The 18,267-nt window shown below is 39.8% G+C and overlaps 1 protein-coding gene across 2 annotated transcripts in view; it reads right to left on the bottom strand.

Annotated features, from left to right (window-relative positions):
• Positions 1 to 17,866, bottom strand: part of Dab2 (DAB adaptor protein 2) — a 138,149-nt gene extending 120,283 nt beyond the window's left edge. Inside the window, exon 1 of one of the 2 annotated variants that reach the window (XM_029469403.1) lies at positions 17,756 to 17,866. The gene's annotated coding sequence lies outside the window, so the exon portion shown is untranslated. The remainder of the gene's footprint in view (positions 1 to 17,755) is intronic. The other variant, XM_029469400.1, reaches the window with a different exon arrangement.
• Positions 17,867 to 18,267: the final 401 nt, after the last annotated feature.

The following is an 18,267-nucleotide window of genomic DNA, read 5'->3' as shown; positions in this document are numbered from 1 at the left end:
CTCCCTCTCTCTTTCTTTTGTTCATTCTTTCTTTATTTGAGACAAGGTTTCTCTTTGTAGCCCTGGCAGCCCTGAAACCTGAGCTTGAGACCAGACTGGCATCAAACTCACAGAGATCCACCTACCTCTGCCTCTTGAGTGTTGGGATTAAAGACATGTGTCACCACCACCTGGTTTAAGTTGCATTTCATAGATTATTAAAGAGGTTGGGAATTTTCCTGTTTCTTGGTTACTTACTTAAATGTTTTTGTGTATATATGATACACCTCTTCAAGACTCTTAATATTTTTCTATAGGAAATTCCTTGAGGAATTTGTAGGAATTCTTTATTGATTTTCAAACCTAGTGCTTTTGTTGCACAAATAGATTATATTACAATCTAAATAAACATGTACATGTGTTATACCTAATAAATATATCTACATGCTTTTTTTCTTTATTGAGGTTTGAGAAAGGGAGGGTGAGACTATATCATCAGTGTCATGACTGAGAGAAATTTAGAGAATAAAGAATGTTATGAAAATATAGCTTAATTGTTAAGAGTGTTTGCCCAGCATGCATGAATCCCCAGCACACCATAAATTGAGCATGCTAGCACACTGACAGCCCTCTCTTTCAGGTGATAGACACCACTGGGGGATCAGAAATTCAGACTCATCATAAACTACAAAATGAGCTCAAGTCCAGTCAGGAGTCCATGAAATCTTGTCTAGAAAGACAAAGTTGGTATTTATGCCAGGACTGTTTCAACACCATGTCCCACCTTCTTTTAGTGCCAAACTGTCTGCTTCAGATCATAGGAAGAATATTTTGCCCCAGAAGGATAAAAGAGGATTCTAGACCCAGGAGGACCTTAAGGGAAACTATTTACTATCAAAAACCCAGGTTTTAATTTAAATATGTGGTTCAGAGGTGGACCATGTAGAGTCAAAAAGACTACTGGTCAACCACAGGTCCTAGGTCTCCCTCCTCCATTTCCTTGTTATGTTAGGGTTAGGGTTAGGGTTAGGGTTAGGGTTAGGGTTAGGGCTAGGGTTAGGGTTAGGGTTAGGGTTAGGGTTAGGGTTAGGGCTAGGTTAGGGTTAGGGTTAGGGTTAGGGTTAGGGTTAGGGTTAGGGTTAGGGTTAGGGATGCAATTCCTGTTAGCTTTCGCCTCCCTGTTGCAATTAGCTCTCTAGTACCCACTTTTAACATTAGCAATAACACAACAGACAGAGCTTCAAGGAGACAACAGAAAACTTGGGTGTCCTGGTTCTCTTTAAACAAGTGCTACTTGGGGAGGAACACTTCTCATCATTTCCCATGGATCACTGGCCTCCCCAGCTTTCATGATCACGCTTCCTGCCTGTATGGATGGGAATCTTAAATCTAGAAACTTGTTCTGCTGCTCTGCTCTGTAATGCATCCTGTGTAAATGTCTCCCCTTCTACACTGATACATTTATTCCAGCTTTCCGAGTCTCTGTTTGTTAGGGAACTTTTGGTGGGATGCAATCTCTAATGGCTGCTTCTGCTGCTCAGTTCCACATTCAACGGTGATCATCAAAGGAAAGTCGTATGGGACAGAGCAGGATCCAGAGATCATTTCCTTGTATTCTTTGCTGCTGCCATTCTGTCTTCATGATGGTGTGGATGAAGCTTTTGATATAAACCATTATAAACTATATTTCATGTGATATTTGAAAGGGAAAGTAATAAAATACATTTTAAATTCAATTTCTCACTAGAGAAAGAAAATGATCTGGCGAGAAATAAGTAAAAGCTAGAAGAGATCTTGACCAAATAGCAAAGCTGTGCCATTTTAAAAAGAAAGTTTGCTACTGGGATGCACAAAAACCCATAAAATGGCAGTTCTCAACGTGTGCTCTGAGACCCCTGGGAGCTTTAGGATTGCCTAGATGGCTGGCCTTGGACTAGTGTCTTGCAATTTTACAACTTAAATATAACCACATTATGTTTGCTTTATAGTTGAAGATGAATTGGCTTGTAGCCTTCATTAATGTCTTGTTAAAATCAGCATGTCTCAACAATTTTGGTTACTGTGTGTGGCCAAGGATGGGTTGACCTATACTGATGTGATCTGTGGGTCAGAAATATAAAAAATTTTTTTACTAGAATAGTCTATATAAAACATTTTAAATAAAAAGTTATTTCACACTATACAAGACATATGCACAAAGCTTATACTATCTAATACTAAAAAAAGATAAAAAAATGAATGAGTGGATGAATGAATGAATAAACAAACAAATCATTTTGACAAAAAGATCATTTAGACCTTAAGTACTTACAGCACAAAATATTGAGTCTGGGAGCTCTGAAAGTTTAACCATGAAATGATCCCATCTTTCATTTATCGTGAGGGAAGTGGTGATGTCTAATGTGATAATCTGGTAAGTCTGCATAAAGGGAATAAAATTGGAAAGGAACAGATGCAAAGAGAAAAGGCGGGGGGAGGGAGGGAGAGAAGGAGGGAAGGAGGGAGAGAGAGAGGAGAGAAAGAGGAAGAAAGAGAGGAAGGGAAGGATGAGGGTGAAAAGAGGAAAGAAAAATGAAGAGAAGACTACCTTGATTGTTGTGAATTTATTGAGCCTGGGCTCCTCTACAGGTTGGTCTCATAGCTTGGGCTCTAGACGGTAGTCTATTCTTCCAGGCCATTTCTCTGTGGCCTTCTCTTTGGTCAGTGAGAGCAGCAGTTATTATCTGGTAGGGAATGTAGAATAGCTAACAAGAAGACGTGATCTTTGGTTAGACTCAATAGTCATCCCCACTGCATGAATGCACACTTTTCAGTGTCCATAACTAAAGAGGAATATGAAATACTTGGAGTAGATTCAGCTCAGTAGCAAGAAAATGAAGTACATGGTTGAAAACAATTCAAATTTGATTTCAAGTTATCCTGCTGAGGGAAGACAGACTGTAATCATGAATTACTACAATTCTCTGTTGATGTTTGAAAGAGGAATAATATCAGTAGTGAAGGTTGCAGCCCAGTTTTAACACAGAAGTGAAGGCATGTAACAAATATTTATGAACTGAAATGTAATGTGTTTTTGGCATTTTTAGCTTCATAGTACTTCAATTCAATAGGAAATTTCAGAGCCCACCACACTATGTAACTGAAATTTTCATTTCTAAAATGGTAATTTGTGATTGGGGAGGGGGGGAAGAAAATGTATAGAACTAAATTACAAATTGAATGTATTGAGCAAAAGTATTTGAAATACATAGCAAAGTTTTAAAATTTTATAATGACCACAAATCAGTTTGAAAAAAGTAAGAATCCTTTCCCATAGGCAAAGTACCCCAATAAAAACGTCTCAAGAAAGCCCTCCCCTAATTGACCAATCAAATATGATTATTTTGTTTTGACATTACTCTTTAGGTTGGGTGATTATTTAAAACTGGTAGTACAGCCTTTTGTAGGGTAAATGTTCAGTACCAAAACCAAACAAACCAAACCAAACCAAACCAAGCCAAGCCAAGCCAAACCAAACCAAACCAAGCCAACCAACCAACCAACCAACCAACCAACCAACCAATGAAACAAGCAAACAAACAAAAACCATCTGAATTGGATTTTTAAATTTTCTTCTGTAGCCAATGTGAAACTGACACGTGCACACATCTCTGTGTGGAATGATGTTCACAGCATCATCAGGTGGCTGTTCATCAGATCAAGGACTCAGCACCTGCTTAGTGACACATCTAACCAGCAATTGTGTGGATAGCAGGGAGATCTTACGAAGGTTTGGAAGGTTAACTTTATTGTTTTAATTTTATATTCTCTCTTCTTTTTGAGACATGGTTTCACTGTGAAGTTTTGGAACTCATTTTGTAGACTAGAATGGCCTTGAACTCCCAGAAATTCACCTGCTTCTGCATGTCATTTGTAGCTCAAGTTACATGCCTCTGCGTGTCTCAGCTTTACATGTTTGTTACTCCGAAAAATTTCTGAGAGCCACAGAGTTGTTTGAAGTTCTTTGTTGGGCCGCAGTGCCATACCTGATGATTCACACAGACTCAGTTATCTGAGGAAAAAAGAATCTGCAGTGCAAACTAAAAGCAAAATCCTCTAATCCTTCACAAATGTGAAAGTTGACCATCAATGGTGCTGGCATCAGAAAGGTCTGTGAAGATTCTAATCGGTAAGATAAATTTTTACTTCCACAGGTGACTTTTACACATAACTAGGTGTCCCAAAGTTTATGTTAAATATTAACTATTCTCACAGTTACATCAAAATTCCTCACATGGGGAGTCCCAATATTTCTCTTAACTATATGGAGCTAAGTACTGTCTGTTTCCTTCTAGGAAGACTTGATGTCAGAAGCATAATAGGATGCAGAGTAGCAGTCCCAGAGAGAGTGAGCAGAACCCAGGGATCACAAGGCTGCCTAGTCAATAAGGACTACACAGCTATCATGTAGACCATAACTCAGTCAACCTCTGCAGCTTTAGAGGGATAACTGGTAAAGGGTCAGGATGGATCAAAAGACTCACCTATACGTGAGGTATCTCTCTTGTGTCCCTGGTTTCTCAGCAGTTGGAAATACTTACCTACAAAACCTCTAAGTTAACATATGAGAAAAGATTAAAAAGAAGAGAAAGAAGAGGAGGAGGAGGAAGAAGAAAAACAAGAAGAAGAAGAAGAGGAGGAGGAGGAGGAGGAAGGAGGAGGAGGAGGAAGGAGGAGAAGGAAGAGGAAGAGGAAGAAGGAGGAGGAGGAGGAGAAGAATGAAGGAGTATCTACGCATCCTATTTAGAGGAATTCTGCACCTTGATTGTCCATTTTCTATCTGGTATGAGCACCAAATAAAACATATACATTGCACAGTTCCAATCCCTGGAAGAACATGTCAATAGAGGTGTCATGGGAACTACAGATATCAGCAGACATGAATATCAAGTTTCCACTCTCTACTTTGATTTATAGTGAAAATCAGGAGTACTAGACTTCAGGATCTCCGACATTAAGCTTGACATGGTAAGAGCAGACAGGGATTTAAGAATGAATTTCATGGCTGGGGATTGAGAAATAGAGTATTATAGCAAACCGATCATGGCATTACACTCATGTGGAAGCAAGGAGCATAGCTACAACCATAGAAAACAAGTAGAGTAAACTGGAGGTCACAGCTGGGATTGTGTCCCAGAATAAAAGAGACCAAAATGTCAAGTATGGCCTCAGGGGAGATTAAACATGAAGATATAGGAAGCATCCTAAATATGAATAATGTGTGTGCTTGAGGAGGGTAGCAGAGTCAGTGAGAGGGAGACATTTGCAACAATGAGGAAAGTCTGTGCTGAGTTGTGTACAAGATTCGGTGGTTTGTACATCCTATCTAGCATTTGCTCCGTGAGTTCAAAGACCAACCCTTGATAAAGCTGCTTGTATTTCTGCTCTTGAGGGTATGACTCTTCTAGGCTGGAAAGTTGAGGGCTTCTTGGTACCATTAAAGTTGGGAAACCAAACAAAAGAATAAACATGGGGTTGAGAGATGGTTCAGCTATTAAGAACAGTTCATTCTCTTGCATAGGACCTGGTTGGTTCCCACAGCCCACACAGTGGCTAACAACTGCCTGTATCTCTTAGCCCCAGGTGATTTCACTCCCTTCTTTGGCCTCCCTGGGCTCTTGCACACATGCGGTACACATAAACTCATGCAGACACATACACATAAATAACTAGAAACAGAGAAGAGACTCTCAGACATAATTTGCTCTAGGCAATAAAACTAGAGTGCAATTAACATATAAAATAGTTATCCCATGTATCTTTGGATATGTTAATATTGACAGAGAGAAGAGATGGAATGTCCATGAAGCTAAAATAAGATAGGTCATAATCTCAAGTATGTGGTCCTGAGTCTGTCACTGACTAAAGTCTTGCATAGCTGTTTTCCTTTCTTGAGAATTGGGGAGACAACTAGAACTTTCTAATATACTGTAAAGTGGTGCTATAAGCATGTGAACAAAACCATGTGCAGAAAAAAAATTCACAGAAATGCTACTGAGAGCTCAGGGACCATGTGTGAGTCAGGTCTGTTACAAGTTGCAGGAGCTGTACAGTGGCTCTGCAAAGGCTGATCTGTCTTTAAATGCAGTATCCCTGCTCTGTGGATAAAGCAAGTTTCATTGTGAAGGAAAAAGCCTGCACTTGCCTAAGTGATTGCAACTCCACAGTTCCCAGACACATCAGATAAAAATCATTAAACACACATCAATCATGTGGAATAATAGGGACAGCCACAAGAGAGGAAAGTTATTGTAGGATCCACGTCTCCGGGTTTTGAAAATAAACTCAGCTCAGCTGTATCATTCGTTTTCCATAATGTCTCCAGCATTGCTTGATTAGTATTCACATACCAGCAGGAGATTATTATCTTGGAATAAATAAGACAGTGTTTTGGGAGACTTGGACTTCATTTCATTGTACATATTTGTAGGCTGGGAAACTTTACAGTGGTGCACTCAACACAAGAACAAAGAGATGTTACAGAGAATGTGTCTTAGTGTATCTTGAGGCTAGAATATCCTAGAAAAGTTCTGTAGATGCGCAGCTGTAGGGAGGAGAGCGTGGTACTCTACTGCTTTTCTGAGGCCACTATTACCAATCCTTCTTCCAAAGAGTCTATTTATAGAACCCCACGTCTCTGTTAACACAGTAAAGCTTTCACAGAACTAAGACTCTTGACCATGGCTGAGAGAGCACACTGGCATGCCTACCATGCTGGTTTTGGCAGCAAATTATATGGAGATACCAACAACTCAATAAACAAAATAAATGACATTTAATCGCAACATTAAAAATATTGATGTAAAGGTCCTATGCTGAATGAAATCTTGCAAGAACATAGAAGGAATGAATAAATTATAAATTCAAATAAAGAAAAGAGATGCTCAGAGTACTGTCTTATGCACTTGAAGTTGGGTTACAAAGAACATCCGTCCATCCTGAAAGAGGTTTAAACCAAAGAAAAGACCATCGGAATTGTTCAAGAAGGCCTGCAAGGTCTCAATGAACACTAGTGAGGGGATTTCTGGGTGACTATAGGCACGTACAACTCATTTTATTTTTAAAGTGTCAGGCAAAAAAGATTTGTATCTCTGTGTCTTTGACTCAGGCAAGACTCCTTCCACAGTCCAATTGCAAAACTAGGGAGGAGATGTGGGGCACCTCCCTCCTTTGGCTTTCAAAGCAATTTATGCACAGTTCTTTGAAACCAGCAATGCATTCTCTCTAAGGGACTGAGTGTATACTTAAGTAGACATGAGCTCAAGAGGAAAAAAATGTTTATTTCAGAAGAAGAACCAGCCCTTAACCACATTTTCCCCAATGTCTGATACAGAGACTCTGGCCAGGGAATGTGGGTGGAAACATGTTCCTCTTGAGAGGGCACAGTGAGCTCTTCTGGAGGTAGTGACCCTGCCACATATGTGGTTGCTGCTATGCCTCAGTCCATTTCCATAATATATGGGTGGCTCACTGCCATACCCCAGCAAGTCCACTGCCAAGACAGGGAGAGTAGGAAGTCTTTCTCCACGTACTTCCAGCCTAAAACAACTATGCTTTTGCTGGGCATTCATTCTTTTACCTTCTCCCAAAGGACAAGAGAGATTGATAAGGAATCTGATTAGTGAAAAGATACATTTCAAGCTGAGGACTAAGCAGATAACTCCGTTGTCTTTCACATTCTTTCTACGGAATACACAGAGTGAATGGCTGGGCTCTGTTTCCCCTTTATTACATCCAAACATGATCTACATGGCCTTCCAGGTCAGCGGTTTGTTTGTTTGTTTGTTTTTGCTTTTGATCAAAGTTGAACCTGTTTGGAGCTTAGTAATGCAGTGCATAGGTGTTCTTTCAAACTAATATCTTCTCTAAAAATATCCATGGCATTGTGTGTATACCACTTTTTCAGAAGTAGATGAATAAATGGTATACAGAGTGACCATCCTGATTCTTGTGACTGGAGTAACGACATACCCAGACACAAGTGAATGTATGGAGGGATTTGCTCCATTTGATTCACTCTAGGGTTTTTGACAAAATGTCATCAGAGTGAGTATTTGATAAAGGTGTGACACATGATGGAATGATGGAATGATCACATTTCGTAAATTTAACTTGAACAATATGTCATGAGGTAAATAGCTCTTTGAAAAATTGAGAGAAACAGGTTCTCCCAGCCCAACTGCCCCACTGAGAGACTTGTTCTCTTAGAAGGAACCCAGAGTGATACTTTTTAATTTATTTATTTACTATTTTTTTTACTACCCCTTTCAACTTTGCCTTTGACACCATCTCTATCTTTTATGACTTGGCCAATCTTCAGGGCCACTCTCCACCACAAACCCACAGCCACCACACTAGGATGAACACATCACTCAACACTCACCAAGGAGGCTTCTTCATGAAGTAGATGGAAATTAATACAGATGCTCACAGCTAGATAATATGCAGACACTGAGAGACATTGGAGCACTCAGGCCTATATGGTATGTGTTTATCACACTCCTCACCTCAGAGCTCAGGAATCTCCACAGAAGAGGAGGTAGGAAGTCTGGAAGAGTTCAGTGTGGTGGATGACTCTAAGGAAACAGCATCTTTCAGATACAACAGGGCTAGTTCACATATGAACTTACAGAGACTGTGACAGCACACACAAGGAAGATCTGCTCTTGTTCAAAGCAGACAAAACATATCCCAGCACTGAGAAGGGGAAGTGGACATAAAGTCCCACCCCTAACCAAGAAGGCAGCCAAAAGTGATGCTTGCTGGAAGAGGAGCAATCAATATCCTACAAAGGAGTGTCACTGGGTCAGTCAACCACACTCCAGGCAAGGGCTCATGACCAGACCAATACAGACTCCATGTTTAGTTTTGTTCTGTTTGGTGTGCTTTTTTGTTTGTTTGGGTATTTTTTTGTCCTTTTGTTTTGTTTTGATTTTCAATGGGGGGTGGTATTGAGAGAAAGAGGAAAATATGAAGTTGGGAATGAACTCCGGTTGGCAGGGAGTTTGTAGAATAAATTGGGAGAGGAGAAGAGTGTGATTTGACTTCATAGTACAAAATTTGAAATAAAAATAAATTAATTGAAAAAAAAAAACTTAAGGGATGACTGATGAGATGGTTCAACAGTTAACATTTACTGACCTTGCAAAGGACATTGTTTTGGTTCCTGGCACCTACATGATGGCACATGACCATCTATAATTCCAGTTCCAGGAGATCTGAGGCTCTCTCCTGGCTTCTTTAAGTACCAAGTGTTCACATGATGCCTATGCACACAAGACACCAAAACACTCACACACATTAAATAAAAAATGAATAGATTTTTAAAAATTGAGGTGTGAGTCTATATGATTTTCTGTAGATCGATGCTAAGATGGAATGAGATTGATCACCTGTGGACTTTGCCCTCTTCTTTATCCCTGGGATTTGAGGAACTTTGTAAGGACTGTTAAATTTCTGAATTTTTTCCTTTTGTTTTGTTTCAGTCAAATGCCTGATATACCACTATGTCTGCAATTCACAGGTTTAGTATGTATGAGTTAGTCAGAGAAACATCCAAGCAGAATGATAATTGTGACATATTACTTAGAATTGATTAAATGCTCAATGCTGTTCTGATTACATTTGTTAAGTCACTTAGTTCCCATATACAAAGATGAGCTATGTATTATTGTCCCCATGCCACAGGAAACAGTGGCAGGAAGCAGAAAATGGCATCTGTAGAGCTAGATCTGAGATCAGTTTGGGCTTAGGGCCTATGATCAAATATTACATTTATCTTCCTATCACTTTAGTTCCTTCAGTAGAGTCTGCAATTTTTCCTTCCCTTTGTCATACAGAAAATTACAGAAAAGCAATATAAAATCAGAATAGACTGTGACTTCCAGGATTTGATTGAAAGGAGTAAACCCTGAATATCCCCACCCCCAACTCCAGCATCCCTGCCCCCAGCTCAGCTTAGGAAGAGCATCACTGTAGGTGAAGAACAAGCAAGGCTCCATCTGCCTGTCCTCCCAGTCAAAGATAACCTGTCTTACTAGAGGGGCTGCCTTTTATGTTGCTCAGCTTCCCACATGACTCTAGGCTCTACATACTGAACCTTTGTCAACTGCAATCAAAAGATCAGAATTTTTTTTCCTCACCCAATACATGGGTCGACTCAGTATCCAGATTGCTTTATATTGTAAACATTGAGTCACAGGTTGCCTTTATCCCAGTTTTCTGGTAGAGCCAAGATTCCACACCAGAAAAGGTAAGCTGAGTTCCAGAGGCTGCTGCTCCATCACTGTAGTTCTCCACTTCATACTGCTTATGTTATGTTCCTTATGCTGGGGTGAACCCCAATCATAGAATCATTCACAACTATAGTTTTGCTACTCTTATGAGTTGCAATGTAAATATCTGATATGCAGGTTATCTGATATGGGACCCTAATGTGGGTCACGACCCACAGGTTTAAAATCAGTGATCTAGAATTTTGAAAAAAAAAATCAGGATATCGTTCTGAGAGAACTAGTAATGTCTTCTATGCTCATGCTAGCATAGCATAGCATGGCACGGCACAGCACAGCACAGCACAGCACAGCACAGCACAGCACAGCACAGCACAGCACAGCACAGCACAGCACAGCGGAGCGGAGCAGAGCAGAGCAGAGCAGAGCAGAGCAGAGCAGAGCAGAGCAGAGCAGAGCAGAGCAGAGCAGAGCAGAGCAGAGCAGAGCAGAGACTTGAGATTTTGCTCAAGGAAAGAAGTGAGTAAGAACACGTCTTACTCACAAGAAGTGAGTAAGAACACATCTCTGTCAAGTACAAAACATTTTGGAACAGCCCCCCCAAAAAAAAAAGCCTTGATAAATACAAAGAGATTGAGATCATGTGCAGTGTGGATTAGAAACAAACAAGGAAGAAACAAAGTTCATAAGGGAATTAAATAACAGTTCTAGGCCAGCAATAGATGAGGAACGAGAATCACCAGAGAGCGTACGATGTAAGGATGAAGGAACACACGTCAAGATGTGTGGACTTCTGGGGAAGCTTCTGGCCGCAAACAACTACAGTTATTCAGTTATTAAATTCTCTCTCTCTCTCTCTCTCTCCCCACCCCCTCTCTCTGAGGCATGGTTTCTCTGTGTAGCCCTGGCTGTGCTGAAACTCACTCTGTAAACCAGGATGCACCACCTCTCCCAGCTACAACTATATTTAAAAAGGTAAAGACTTCTACTTAACTGGCTTAGTCAGGGTTTCTATTCCTGCACAAACATCATGACCAAGAAGCAAGCTGGGGAGGAAAGGGTTTATTCGGCTTACACTTCATTACTGCTGTTTATCACCTAGGAAGTCAGGACTGGAACTCAAGCAGGTCAGGAAGCAGGAGCCATGGAGGGATGTTCTTTACTGGCTTGCTCAGCCTGCTCTCTTATAGAACTCAAGACTACCAGCCCAGAGATGGCACCACCCACAAGGGGCCTTTCTCCCTTGATCACTAATTGAGAAAATGCCTTACAGTTGTATCTCATGGAGGCATTTCCTCAACTGAAGCTCCTTTCTCTGTGATAACTCCAGCTGTGTCAAGTTGACACAAAACTAGCCAGTACATTAACCATTGCAATTTCTGTCTTGGCACCTGAAAATAAAAGCAAGATAAATATGAAAATGCAAAGCAAAACAGAAGTAGTAAAGACTGTAGGAAAAAAAGTTAAGAAACAAAGGTTTTCAAAAGAGATAATTAAAGAACCCCAATTTTTTAAGGGTCAGAAAAACTGATGAGTCTTTCCCTATAGAAACAAACAAACCCAAGAGAGACTAAAAATTCTAAACCTCAACAGTTCAAGAACAACGTGATGGGGGCACATTGAATTTACAGTCTTGCTGTAAGAGGTAAGAGGAACTTCAAGGGCTGGAAGTATAGCTGGCTGACAGAGATCTTGAGTGTAATTGCAAGGCAGTGAATTCAATGTCCAGCACCTCAAAAGGGAAAACATGGTAGTGTATGGCTGTAATTCCAACTCTGGGAACTCAGGCTAGCGTAGGAGACTCGAGAGCTCATGGACAGCCTGTGGTATATAGCTGAGACTCCAAGACACACAGTTAGATATAAGGCGACTCCCCCAGCCTCGTGGGAGCTTCTATGAGAAACCACAGTTGATTTTATACATAATGACAAAAGAGCTAAAGTTTTCCCTTTCCCTAGTATTTGGAGCAAATCAAAGATTTTTGTTCTTTTCATCCATTAAGTGCTGTATTGGAAGTTCTAGACAGAGCACGTAGGCATTGAGATGAAAACAACTGCCATCTAAATGCAAAAGGTTGGAAACCGCTCCTCTCTTTTTAGATTACGTGTTCCCGTATCTAGGTAATCAGTTTGTTAGCACTCATATCAAGTTTGGCAAGGTTAAATTTTACTTCCAATATACAGTTTAAAAATAAACTGTATTTCTAGAGGCTTAAAATGAACAATGCAAAAATGAATATTAAAAGCCAAAATTTCTTTACCATTTCATCACAAAGGATAAAATAGGCATAAAGGAACAGAATCAGTGTGGTCCCTGTAAAATTTCTAGGCAGGTTCTACAAAGAAATGACAAAGCAGTCATAAAATTTTTATTGAAGTGCAAAGAAATGAGACAGGCCAATTAATCTTTAAAAAGAATGAAGCTATTGAACTTTTACTACGTCTCAGTTTGGAATCCTTACAGTTAGAGCAAGTGTAAACTCAAAACTAGTGTACAAACAGTCAAATGGGGAAGAATAGAGATTCCAGAAATCAACCTTCACATTTGCAGCCAGTCTGTCTTTGACAAGGACCCAAGACAGCTCACTGGAGGAAATAAGAATATTTTTCAGCAATACGTGTTAGAAAATGGGATTTACATTTATAGAAGAATGAAACTAGACTCCCACAACATCTGCAAAATAGTAAGATGAGACAAAGACATACAAGAGCTTAAGTTACAAAATTCTCAGGAGAAAACATACACATGAATATTCAACTAGAACAAATATATTTTAACAGTGATGTGACTTAGAACAGGTGATACTACACTAAGAAGCCCTCATTTGCTGTTGCTTTTTTATAGAATACTTCGGTAGTGTGTATGAAGACTAGCTAAAGTCCCACCCCCCTTTATTTTTGTCTAGACAACCTACCTCTATGGACATACCTTTTCAAGATACAAACAAATGAGGAGTGATGTGTAAAGATGGCTGACTTGAAGGACCATTTATGAATGGAAGCCATCTTATACTTTCAAGAGGAAGAGGCTTGCCATTCATGGTGCAGTCACTTATACAATGACTGCTCTCCTACTCCTGTAGGGATAAAGTAAGTCTATACATACTGACGTGGACATCTGTTCATAATATGTAAAGACAAATGAAGATTTTTATATGCTTTATATCTATAATGTCAAGGCTATACTCCAAATTTGGCCCATATGCATCCAGTGATTGTTCTGTTTCACACAGTAATGGAATCATAAACAGAAATGTGGTTTAAACACAGAATATACTCAGAAAATGTGCACATCAGTTTCTAGTGGTTATCCATAGAGAACAGATAGGTAGAAGTAAAGAAATGAAAGAGGGGCATAGTTTACCTTTTAGTTTCTATTTTTTAATATTTGAACTTAACATGGCTTCATGAACCATATTTGAACTTAACATGAACTTAACATGATTTCATATGTTCATAATAAGGAAGATATGCCACAGATTACTCTAAATAAGGAAGAAACTACATTTGATAAATACCGCATTTTAAAAGTAGTTTTGCTTCCCCTTTTGACATACTCAAAAGTAGTCACTTCCTTAAACCTAGTTTTTCTCTGTATAGATTTCCTTCTTTCTAGATAAGTAGAATTGACTCAGACTAGATTAAACTTCTTATATTTGAAAGCCCCACACCCACCCACCCATTGTGAAGTGCCTTGTTTTCTGTCACTTCACCAGGATAACATCTCATTTTTGTTCACCCTTTTGTACTCATTTTTCAATATTGTCGTGTTTGGACTGACTTTGTTTAAGATTACATGCAAAGATGTGCCAAATGGCATGACCCGTTATTACGAATCTAGAATGTTCCAAGTTTTGAGCCTTGCACCAAGTGTTTTCGGTATCACTTACTGTTAGATGTGTATGCTTGTCAAAAGCAATTACCCCTGATTCAGCAAAATTCAATGCTTTCTAACGAATGATCGGGAGGGTAAACAACTCATTTTCATGGGGGGGGGTTGATATTTTCAGGCCTGCCTCAAAGGACCATTTCTAAGAGGCCAGAAAGGAATTCAGGAGAAAGGAAACAGCAGGAAGACCCTGTATTTCTCTGCAGATCAGCAGGACTGCTTGCCAACACCAACATCACAATGTTTCAGAGCCCAATTTTCCATATTTTGAAACGGCTTGCAGAGATTCCACGGAGCAAGTCAATCTGCCATCAATGGGGGCTTTTCTGTTTGTGGCTAAACTTTCTATTCTGTGGCACCTCAGCTAAATGGTGAAGGTTTAACTTTCTGAAAATAAGTAATAAATAATGGTGAGTCATACGGAGGCAGTGGTTGCATCCAAATTGCCTGGAATGCCTAAGATGCAGATTCCCCAGACTAATCATAGAGTTACCCCAGTGTCTGAGGTGGGGCCTGAGAATCTGCATTTCAGGTGAGTTCCCAGGTAAGCCCGTGGCTGCTATTCTAGGGCTCATGTTTTGAGAAGCTCTGTGCTGGAGGCTTAGGCTACTAGAACCTTCAGTGAGTAACTAGCCACACCCACCTGCCTCTCAAATATTGAGATTGTGCACATCAATATCAGTGGCATGGTCTCTGAGTCTGAATAACCTACAAAGAAAAGTACACAATGCATGCAAATCCTGCCTGCTCAGTGTCTGAAAATAACAACCACCAGTTCAGACCATCTTTAATATATATGTTCCTTAGTCCCCTGAAAACCAATCTTGATCTCGTTTTCTAAGACCACTGAATTAACTGGAACTCACAGGCCCTCCAGGTTAAAAAGAGCCACAAACTCTAGGTTCGCTGATCCAACATCCTGAAGACTGGCTTTTAACATGTTCTGGTGACCTTCTGTAGAGTTGTCAGTGACACACAGAGAATATGGATTAGACACAGGCACTTCGGAATTGTTTCACTCCTGCTTAAACCAAGTAGGTATTGTTTTAGTCATCAAAGCAAAGTTTAGTTGGTTCTGTTTATAGTTCAACAAAATCACTGTATTTCAGATAGGTCTCTTCTGGCTTGGCAACTGGGCTGGTTAATTAGTAATACTTGTATTAATCAAACATGAAAGCTGTTATTCTTACAGTGTACACTGAAACTATGCCAGGCAAAGTGGAAATGTCCAACTTCCAACTTATTCAGCAATTCTAGTGCCAGACATGGTGTTAATTGTTTTATGCATAGTTATGTGTTTTCTTTTTATTATGTTATATTGAAATGGGCAGAGCTTTAATTTTCGCACCAGCTTAGTCAAGTTGGTTTTCAACTAAGTCATACGTGCCAGCAATGTTTTCCATCAAGCTGAGGTTTGCATTATGAGAAGCCAAAGGTGACTCCAATCATTACTGAAAATGTCACATATGTGGAAGGAGGCAGCTTTGCCTGTATACACACTTAGGTTACAAGAGCAATAACAATTCATCTTAATTGTGAAGTTGAGAGAATGTAAAATTAGAGTGCAACATTCATTCAATAAAGACATTTATTTTCTATTCCTTCTATGGATGTCTTTGTAGCATTCAGGTGGTGTTTGGATCATTTAAGTCATTTTGTGAAAGCACAGTTTTTGTGACCACTTCTATATTAATATATAGGAAGAATAAAGAAGTTGTTTCTTTAGGACATGAGTCAGATTATTTAATGAGTATTTATGAGAGTGGGGAGGGAGGGGTGGAGGGTGGAGGGAGGGAAGGAGAGAGGGAGCAAGTGTACCGGGAAGCTCTTACTTTAAAAGAATAATGGGAAGAACACCTTCCTAGTTGGAAGTGGGTGGTTTGTGCCCCAGCTTTCATCTTTCTTAGCTACACAGCATTAACCAGTGCATCAGCCTTTCTAAGCCCAAATAACAATTATCTACAAAACAGAGCCCACATGCCTTTCAGAGCCCATGGGGTTTTCTTTAAATAGAACCAACCTATATAAAGTGCTGGTTTATTAGAGCTCAAAGAATATGTGTATTTGTGACCCATATTGGGTATTGGGATTCCACGCCAAAGGTCGGTGAAGCCACAAAACATTTTTCTTTTGCTTTCGATATCTCCAGAGTCTTGCATAATCCTTGGCACAGAGTAGGCAATAAATATGCATGTATTAAATGAATGGATTATCATCCGTAGTAGCCAACCACACATACAATAAGACAGTCTTTATCTAGATTTGAAAATGCACAACTGGTTCTTCCTGCAGACTGATCTCATTTGTTTGAATATGAACCAAACAAGAGAATCAGGTAGAGACCATTTGCCATCTGTGGCATACTCTCTTTTTGCAAAGAGAGAAGTTAAATACAGATTTCACTGAGGGATTTTACAGAGATGGAGATACACAAACATGGAGGGCAAGATGCTGAGGTATTATAAGGCACCCTGATAGATCAGGAACTCCTTGAGAGCAATGGGTCGTTCAGGTTAAAGCTATGAACCAGACAGAACCTAATGCTAAAGGTTTAAGGGTAGCCTGGTAAAAAGCAGGCATTCCCTAACATTTACTTAAGTCTGAGTATTTACATACTCTATGCCTTACAAGTGCTGGGATTAAAAGTGCGAGTCATACTGCTGGGCTTCATATTCTCATTAGAATATACACAGACACTGGGCATGGTGGTATACTTGTGTAGGAAAAACCAATATGGGGCTCAGAATGAGATACCATTTCAGCAACAACAAAAGAATCTGAACAGAAGTTAATGGCAACCATACAAAGTAATTATAGATGTTCTTGTGAGCTAGAAGAAGCCAGATCTCTAAGTTTGAGGCAGCCTACAGAGCTTTAGAGCTAGTTCTAGGAAAGCCAAAGGCACACAGGAAATCCTGTCTTGATGGCCTCCCCAATAAAAGAATAGAAAACTAATTTAAATTTGATTTGGAGATAGATATTATGGATTACCATAGAAATAGTACTTTTATTAACCATCATAGGTGGGAAGCATACTTCTAGCTGAGGGAATTCTCAGTTATAAGTCAATATTTTCAAGGGAATTCATGACATGTATAACATCGTCTGTGAGGGCAGAGACCTTAATGCCCACATAGAGTTTATAACACTGAACATCATGCTTGTCATGTTGTAGGAACTCCATTATAAATGAATGATTAAATGCATCCAGCACACTGGTCTTGGTGATACTTGTGTTTACAGAGTGGTGGCCAGTGAGGAGTGTTTTTATATGACAAATGCTGTAGGGAGCACCCACGGCTGAACACTATTGGGAGTACTCCTGGCTGAAGCTGCAGATGCTATCCATCTGGCTCTAGATCCATGCTCATTTGAGACCTGCTCTCTGAGATCTACTCCAACACCGGGACTGAGCATCGTATGTCCACTGTGGGTGAAGGTACAGACCAATTTCCAGGAGAAATCAGACTTTCCAAAAGGACCAAGAAGTTTCTCCTAAGCTAGCCAAGGTTTCTTGGAATTCCACTCCCATTGAAGACTCTTCTACCCAGTCCCTCCCTTCCTGTTCCTTTTCCATGGCACTAGACGCTCATCACCATATTAAGGAATTTTCTTACCTTGACTTTTCTCTCTTCAACAAATCTCTTGCAAGCTTGATTCTATCTCTGTGTTGGCTAATAAGAGCTCTGCCACATGAAAATGCACAGCAGATAAGCCAAAGAAAAGCACAGGAGATCTGCCTTGTGCAAGGTTTAAATTTAAGCTGTGTTAACCCAACCGTGAAAACTATTTTCTAAGAGTGAGTAAGACATCTTCATCACGTCAGCAAAATTGCCACGAGTCTCACTCAAGAGTTCTTCATGCCAGACTTAGGCCGTAGAAATATCCCCCCTTATTCCTGTTATCAGAAGGAAATCACACAAAAGATCCAAAATGAACAAGCTGTGGAAATAATTTCACTTTGGGAGGAAAAAGAAAACTTTAGCATCTGACAATTTCATACTTAAAGTCCATCCACAGACTTTCTTAAATGTCAGATATGTCAACCTTTTACCTCCATTAAAACACAGAATCCTGCTTCATCTAGAGATCCAGGCATGTAAACCAAAGCTTATTCTGCAACAAGGCT

Source organism: Mus caroli, chromosome 15 (genome assembly GCF_900094665.2).
Source record: "Mus caroli chromosome 15, CAROLI_EIJ_v1.1, whole genome shotgun sequence".
Classification (NCBI taxonomy): Eukaryota; Metazoa; Chordata; class Mammalia; order Rodentia; family Muridae; genus Mus; species Mus caroli.
The sequence above is the reverse complement of the archived record's forward strand: the minus strand, read 5'-3'. Positions and strand labels throughout refer to the sequence as shown.